Raw genomic sequence first — 8,336 nt, 5'->3', positions numbered from 1 at the left:
ATTTCTACTTTAAAAAAACAAACATTTTGCCTAATAAAAAAACCTGGAAAATACGTACACATAAATCCTAGCTCAATGGGTTGCTGAGCTGTTTGGCACAAAAATCGCACTGATGGGAGACAGGCTCTCATATCTGGGCTTCCATCTAAAATCGAATGGATATCGCATCAGGGATTGGCAGTGGTTGATTGATCGTTTTTACAACAAAATCTCTAGATGGGAGATGCGCTTCCTTTCCTTAGTTGGCAGGCTACTTTTGGTTCAAGCTGTTCTCTCTCAAATGGCGGTATATTGGGCGCACCTTTTCCTTCTTCCTTCATCTATTTCAAAAAAGATGACTTCTCTGGCAGCAAACTTCTTATGGGGCGGTCGTTCTATCCAGTCCAAGATTCACTTAGCAAAGATGGATTTAATATCAAAGCCGAAGAAGAAGGGCGGCTGGGGCCTTCTGAATATGACCTCTTTTGGGAAAGCTCTTCTCTACAAATCGCTCATTAGAGGTATCTATGGTAAAAGCCAGTGGAGCAGCATCATAAATCAAAAATATCTCAAGGGGCGGAATATGGTCTTCTGGTTCAGAAGGAAGTCATTGGGAATCAGGTCCGGCTCCATCATTTGGAAAAGTTTCAGAAAGCTTCAAACCTTCTTCTTAGGGAATCTAAAATGGACTCTCTCTTCCGATTCTTGTGTCTTCATTGGCCTCGACCCAACGCTGCATAATTTGGAATCGTTGATCTCTCCAGATTTGGTCCTCTTCTTCCTTTCAAAAGGTCTCTTTACATGGAATAAGCTAATTCAGTCTTGGATTTCTCAAGCCCCAGTTTGGAAGAGCGCAGATGAACTATCCATCCCCCCTTCTCTTCATCCCTTATGGGTTTCGGCTGTCAACAGTTTCTCTAGCAAAGGAAGATTGCAATCGGGCTCTGCTAATGAACTCATCTAGTCCCTAGAGAAGCCTGCCCTTCTAACTTCTGTTAAAGACTTATATGAAGCCCTCTCTATTGATCGACCGCCTCCCTCGCCCTTCTTTCCTCCCATTTTTTGGAAAGCCTCCTGCCCGCTTAAGATGATTCTTTTCTCCTGGCTCCTTTTCTCAAACAAAAATCTCTCTTGGGAGGTCTTGCAAAGGAAAGGCTGGTAGGGGCCGAGCCAATGTCAGATGTGCCGCATCAATGCTGAATCCAATCTACATATGTTCTTCCAATGTGGCGCTTCCTCCTCAATCTGGTACGTGCTGTCTTTAAACTATGGATTTTCTCATAGAGCTTTTTCTTCTGTTCAGGATGCCTTCCTCTGGTGGAGTGCGCAACATCCCTCTTGGCGTTCTCTTTTTATCATCACCTGTTGGTTCCTTTGGAAGTGGAGGAACGATCATATTTTCCAGAATTCCTGTCTGCCTCTTGACTTCATTTTGATAAAAATCTCGGGATATATGCCTTCTATGGATTAATTTCCGTCTTGGCATTTTATGTCTTTATCCTTCGGGGCATTTTTGTTTAAATTCAGACTCTTATTATCTTGATCTTGATGGTTCCTTCCTTCTGAAGATTCTGTAGTGCCATGCACTCAATATTTTGTTCTATCTCAGAGATTCTTGCGGTGCTGATTCCATGACAGTAACAGGTCTCTGCATATTATGCATCAAAGGCCTTATGCCTTCGCTTGTATCTGGACTTTTATATGCTCTTAATATAAATCATGAAGCTTTTTCTTTCTGAAAAAAAAAAAAAAAAAAAAAAAAAACAAAATGGTAATTCAAAAAGGATACATGGATAAGTATCAACAACAAATTACGCTATCCATAGCTTAGATCCCACACTTAAAATGAAAATTTAAACATCTGTAAGGTTAAACCTGCTTCAAAGTTCATGCCATGAAGTGACGACCCTAGAAGGCTCTAAAGTTCTTTCTTGACCTTTTTAAGGTTTTTTCCTTTCTTGCGTTACTTTTAGGAAAGAATTTGGTCCATACCGGTTGAGCTGGTCCAAAGGTTCAGGTCCAGCCAGACTTGAGCCAAGTCCAACAAAACCTCGTAATTATGAACCACAGTGGGTGGCCATTGCAAACCTCACAAGGCATGCTCAGAACGCCAGTGCCTAATATTCACAAAGTTATTTTTGAGCCCTGATCTTTGCAGCACAAAATCAAAATCAAAAGCTCAAAAAATATGGGTTTCTCAATTGTAATGCAACCCTAGCCTAGCCATTGTAGAGGAACCAGATTTGTAAAGGGTTAGTGTTTTATAGTCTGTCATAGGGTTTCAGACACGGTTTCCCAGGTGCCAATATCAGCCCCAGGTATGTTTTAAATTTGTACAGGTCCCAGATTTTGTGCAAATTTACTATGCGTACTTAGGCATTTGAAGTGAAATAGGCGATCTCTTCTGACCTCATATGGCTTAGAAAAGCCTAAAATTAGTCAATAATAATTGTCTAATTGTCTAAGCAAAACTGCATATAAACTGTAGCCAAGAATTATATTGACCTTATTAATAAAAGTCCTAAAATAGGGGTTAAATACTCACAACGGTCATAGTGGTAAAGCTAGACATTACTTGTCTAAGATTCTATCAGAGTCTGATTAACAATCAGCTTCTCATCTGCCATGAAGCTATGAGAAGGACGATCAAGCTTCCTTGTTTTGTATTTCATTTCAATCCATTTGTCTTTAGCATAAGCGATGGTGTATGCACTCTCTGTGGGTATTGTTGAAAGCAGATCAAAGTGTCACGGCTAGCAAAAAACACAGAGATGTTTTCTATTGACAAGCACAGCGCAGGAAAATACACAAATAGCCCACGAGCTTTACAGCGTGAAAAATCGACAACGTGATTTGAAAGATTCGAACAGCGGGCCAAGTTTCTGTCAAACTCAAGTCATGTCATTTCTTTCCATGCGCACAGGGTTGCTATGGACATGGATAGGCCGAAGGAGCGTGCGATTCGCGAGGCAGGTGGGAATAAGAAAAAACAATGCATCAGATTTTCCACAAACCCTTCAAATACAAAACATAACGCAGCCACAACATTAACAATATAGGTACAAAGAGTAATTGACTTACAGTGATTTCCCTGGGAAAGTAGTTGAAAATGCAAGGTGGGCAGCCTTGAAGTATTCCTGGGAAGAAATCCCATGTGTGAAGCAAACGAGTCTCTGCAAAGATATAACAGCACAAGGCTACGCATGCAGGGAAGAAAGACATGAAGAGTCTCTGCGAATAGTCTCATGGCCAGCAGAAAGTCTCATCGCCAGCAGGCAGTCTTTGCGAAGAGTCTCATCGCCAGCAGGCAGTCTCTGCGAAGAGTCTCATCGCCAGCAGGCAGTCTCTGCGAAGAGTCTCATCGCCAGCAGGCAGTCTCTGCGAAGAGTCTCATGGCCAGCAGAAGAGTCTCATCGCCAGCAGGCCAGGCCTGGCCTTTCATGGCCCATTACCATGGGAAAAAAACCATTTTTCTATGAAAAAACAGATTAAACGAACGACAGAAAACACCCCAATCATCTAACACACAGAATCAATGGCTCAGGATTGCACACATCACATTTTAGGGATGTCTTTCTCAGAGGGAATGCCTTACGGCGTAAATATTATTATCAACCAACATAAATTCATTTTAATTTTTAATTTACTATTTGTTAAGAGAAATCAAATACCTAGAGATAGAAACATTTCTTCAAGTTTCACATTCAATAAAAATTTGCATAGTAAAAAATGTAGATTTAAAAAACTGAGTAACTCTAAATTTAAATAAATTTATATTGATTTATTAAAATGATTATATTAATAAATGTAAATATAGTTGATATAAGTCGAAAATGAAAACGTAATACTAATATTAAAAATAATAATAATATTTTGAATAATAAAATTAATTCGATTTTCCAACCATGGTTGGGTTCCCTAATCCATGGGATACAATTTGAATTTTGTGTATCTTGGTGCAATTAACAACACCATGATGGTTATAAAGCCATGGTGCTGTCTGTGAGAATTCCATGGTATGCTTTCAGGATTCTGAATTTTGCGTTAGTCTGTAATCTTTGAGCTAGTCTGCAATGGAGTACTTCCAATTAAATAGTAACAATTGTATAACTGCCCATTCTCATTCTTGTCACGTGGAGGACAACATCCTTCTTATCAAGACGTTCAACGAAACCAACTGCATCAATGTCGATGGCTCCCGCATCAGCGTTTCCCATGTCACAGCCCTGGGCCGGAGGCCCCAAGTGAAAGTGACACAGGATAATCATGTCGGGAATTGCAGAGAATGGGCTGAGAGGTGTTCATTGTGGGTGCAAGAGACAGCGAAAGGAGGAGCTGATATCTATGGCGTGACCTCCGATTCGGCGCCTGTTCAAGCAAGAGGACCAACCAACTGAGCGAGTTGCAAGAAGCCCTAATTCGATGTCTGCTAGCTGGAGTATTCACCGGCCCTTCTTCGTCAGCGGGGGAGCTCTCCCCCATCACCACTCGATGCGCCATGTTTCTGAGAATGAGTAGCTTCATCTATGGCTGCTCTGGGATTCGATGGGCGATCATGGAAGCGCTACAGCAACTTATCAATTCTCATATCACACCCAAATGCCCCTTGCGAGGCTTTGTAAGCGCTTTAGGTGACCTAATTCCCTTGGCCTACATAGCAGGTCTGCTAATTGGGAATCCCCAAGTCAGGGCTCGAATTGGGGCTCATGGTGAAGAACAAGAAGTGCCTGCACCAGAGGCTCTGGTGAAAGCAGGTCTGCAGACCTTCAAGCTCCAGGCCAAAGAGGGCTTGTCTCTTGTCAATGGCACTTCGTTTGCCACTGCCCTCGCTGCCACCGTCATGTATGATGCCAATGTTCTGCTCTTGCTCGTGGAAATGCTCTGTGGAATGTTCTGCGAAGTCATCTTTGGGCGGGAAGAATTCGCGCATTCACTAATCCACGAGATGAAGCCGCACCCCGGCCAGAGAGAATCTGCGGAACTTCTTGAATGGCTTCTCAGAGACAGCCCCTTCCAGGAGCTTTCAAGAGAGTATTACAGCATCAATTCTCTGAAAAAGCCCAGACAGGACCGCTATGCTCTGCGTTCGAGTCCCCAGTGGCTGGCCCCTCTGGTGCAGACCATAAGAGAAGCCACGGCCACAATTGAGACAGAGATCAACTCTGCCAACGACAATCCCATCATCGACCCTGTCAACGGAAAGGCCCTCCATAGCGCCAATTTCCAGGGCAGCGCAGTGGGATTCTACATGGATTATGTTCGTGTAGCTCTGGCTGGACTGGGGAAACTCATCTTTGCACAATTCACAGAGCTCATGATCGAATTCTACAGCAATGGGCTCTCGGGAAACCTTTCCCTGGGTCCCGACTTGAGCTTGGACTATGGCTTCAAGGGAATCAACATAGCCATGGCTGCTTACAGTTCGGAGCTTCAATTCCTGGCTAACCCAGTCACTACCCACGTTCACAGCGCCGAGCAGCACAACCAGGACATCAATTCTCTGGTCCTCATATCTGCCAGGAAGACTGAAGAAGCTCTGGATATCTTAAAACTTATGCTGGCATCGCACTTATACGCTCTCTGCCAGGCAATAGATCTGCGACAACTGGAACAAATTCTTCTAAATATTGTGTTAGGAATCATCTCAAGCGTTTCAGACGAATTCCATCTCCCGGAATCCATTAAAGAACAGCTTATTAGCGTTGCCAGGGGTATTCCAGTGTACACATTTAGAATCCCCCTGCAACCCTTCCCTCCCACTTGTCTCTGCCCTCAAACAAACAATTCTTGACACCATTGTTACATTCCACGATATTAAAATTGTAGAGCAGATAACAGAGTTCGAATCCCACCTCAAGCAGCGCCTTGAAGAGGAGATAACAGCAATCGTGCTTTCATCCGAGGAGCGCACCAACAGTCACATGCTGGAAGGCTCCTGTTGCAGAACGTTAATCCATGGCTCTAAATTCTTTCCTCTGTATGCATTTATCCGAGAGGAACTCAACGCGATAATGATGATTCCGAGGACAGACCACACGCCCCAAGAGGGCACCCAGAAGGTATTTGATGCAATTGTTGATGGCCGAATCACTGCATCGCACGAAATACCGTCTCAGTCCCTCGCGCATGCCGAGGTTTCTACCAGTCGAACGATCAATCATTGCCGCAATTTCAACTGTAAAAGGCAGTCGGAGCTTTCAACAACGAGCTATAAAACACCAAAAGTATGAATGAATTCCGTCCACGACTCTTTAAAAATGTGAACCTGAGAAACACGAAACTTGTACACTTGACGCAGGATATGCAAAACTAACCTGTGTCGCTTCAGACCTCAGGGCGAGTGACTCTTCACTGACCAGAACGTTTTTCACCGATGATCTAATGGCTGGAGATGATTTAATCGTCTAACAATCCATTTAACGGCCCACGTTGAGACACGGTGGCATGGAGGGGAGTTCGTCTCAGAGGGAACGCCTTACGGCGTAATTATGTTTAGGATGTGGTCCCATGCTTGTTCATATTTATTATTACTTTATGTGGATAAATTTTCCTCCTTAAAAATGTGACTTTAGTTTATACATATGTCATGACCATGTCACCTAGAATTAGCTAGTTGACTAATGCCCAAGACATCAAATTTCATCCCTAAGGAATGTATTGGATGAAGAAACCCTTCTCTAGTCCCTTGTAAATCAAGGGTTCTCTCCTGGTTTGAAGCCATCTTTAGGACCTATTGACTTGAAGAAGCATCTAAGGTCTAGGCCTTAGGATTTTGGTCTCAAAGTAAGTTTTTAGAGAGGATGCCTTTTCTTGGTCTGCCAAATATTTTTATTTGACTTGTAAGAAACTCCTAATCCAAAGTTTCAATATGTAGGATTATCATACAATATGTAGTAGTTCCTTTCGGCGCAAAACCCCAATATTATTCTCCTAAAGTATGTCTTAGGAAAGGATACCCTTACTTGGAATATATTATTATAAAAACATTGTTTCCTCCACCTTGACATTGCATTTGGTCTAAATGTTCCACTTCTTGAATTCATCTTTGACTATCATCCTCGATGAAATCATTGTAACTATTGTTGTCAAGCCCATTATCATCATCATCATTAAGCACACACACACACACACACATACATTGACTCATGTTAAGAACAAATAGCCCTTTCCTCCAACATTTGACATACCTCACAAGCCCTAGAACGAAAGAAGGATTTCACATATAAAGATGGAGGGAGCTAGGAGATATATACCCCTTGAATACTAAACAAAAGAGGGGTGTTGGTCACTTTAATTGCTTATTAATTAAACAGTCGAGTGTCACATAAACTGTCAACCCGGGAAAGTCAGATTATTTCAAAGGTGACTATGTACTGTGTGTACTCGATTTTAATAACATTAAAAGTTGTAGTATAAACAATTCATACTCTGTTAAACCCTTACTCTGTATTACAACAGTTATAGTCTATTGCAGGAATGGAATAAGAACAGATAATTAATTAAAGAGAATAAATCTGCAAAAGGAAGCGATGGCTGTCTGTAACAAAGGATCAGGACCCTATCCCCAGAGTAGGAACATTCAGCACCTGCCTCTGTTATCCAGTTCGCCAATACACTCTGTAAATCCTAGTTACCTGTGAGGCACTCATATACAACATCAATCGATTAAAAGAAAAATAGAGTCTTAGCAAAAGTAAAATATCATCAGAAGCAATACTCGTGAATAAGGTATGAACAAAAATCACACACAACACACAACAGAAAGAAGATGGGTGAATCTTGTGATGAAGGTGGGCCCTGTCCTTCTCGCAAGATTCCCCAGGACACATAAACTAAGACGAAATACTCAGAACAGAACTTTATTCATCTGTCAATATACCATATTACAAGAAAGATTCAATCTCGTCCTTCCACTACAATTCCTGTGTTACAGCTTGTTCATCCTCTCTCTCTCCCCCTCTAATGTAGATGTCTCCTCTTTATAGAGGAGACCTCTATTACAAAAGATTTTCATTATACATTCTAGTTCAACCCTTTGTACAAAAATAGGGAAATCGGTTCCCGTTAACAAAATGTTGTTACAGTAATGTGGATCATGAACGTTACGACCAATGTAACCGTTTATTCAATAATCGATCGGATTCCTTTGCTGTTGCAGATCTGATACAAAAACTCAACTGTCTCCTCGAGGTTCACATGCTGTCCTTGCTGTTTCAGCTTCGAGGTTCGTGCTATTTTCGTTGTTTCAGCAACTGCAAAATATGGTCCTGCCAGCTTTAGGCAGTTTCAACAATTTTTTAGCAACTTAGTCAACTTCAAGGATCAATTGTAAAGATAGCATGATTATGTGTTGAATA

The 8,336-nt window shown here is 41.9% G+C and overlaps 1 pseudogene; it reads left to right on the top strand.

Moving 5' to 3' along the window:
• Nucleotides 1-4,052: 4,052 nt before the first annotated feature.
• LOC149221592 (phenylalanine aminomutase (L-beta-phenylalanine forming) pseudogene) lies at nucleotides 4,053-6,209 on the top strand (annotated as a pseudogene).
• Nucleotides 6,210-8,336: the final 2,127 nt, after the last annotated feature.

The sequence above is a fragment of the Pinus tabuliformis genome, chromosome Q (genome assembly GCF_031772625.1).
Source record: "Pinus tabuliformis cultivar Carrire ecotype Pingquan chromosome Q, CPIR1, whole genome shotgun sequence".
NCBI classification, from domain to species: Eukaryota; Viridiplantae; Streptophyta; class Pinopsida; order Pinales; family Pinaceae; genus Pinus; species Pinus tabuliformis.
Note: the sequence above shows the minus strand (reverse complement) of the source record. Positions and strands in the feature narration are given on the sequence as shown.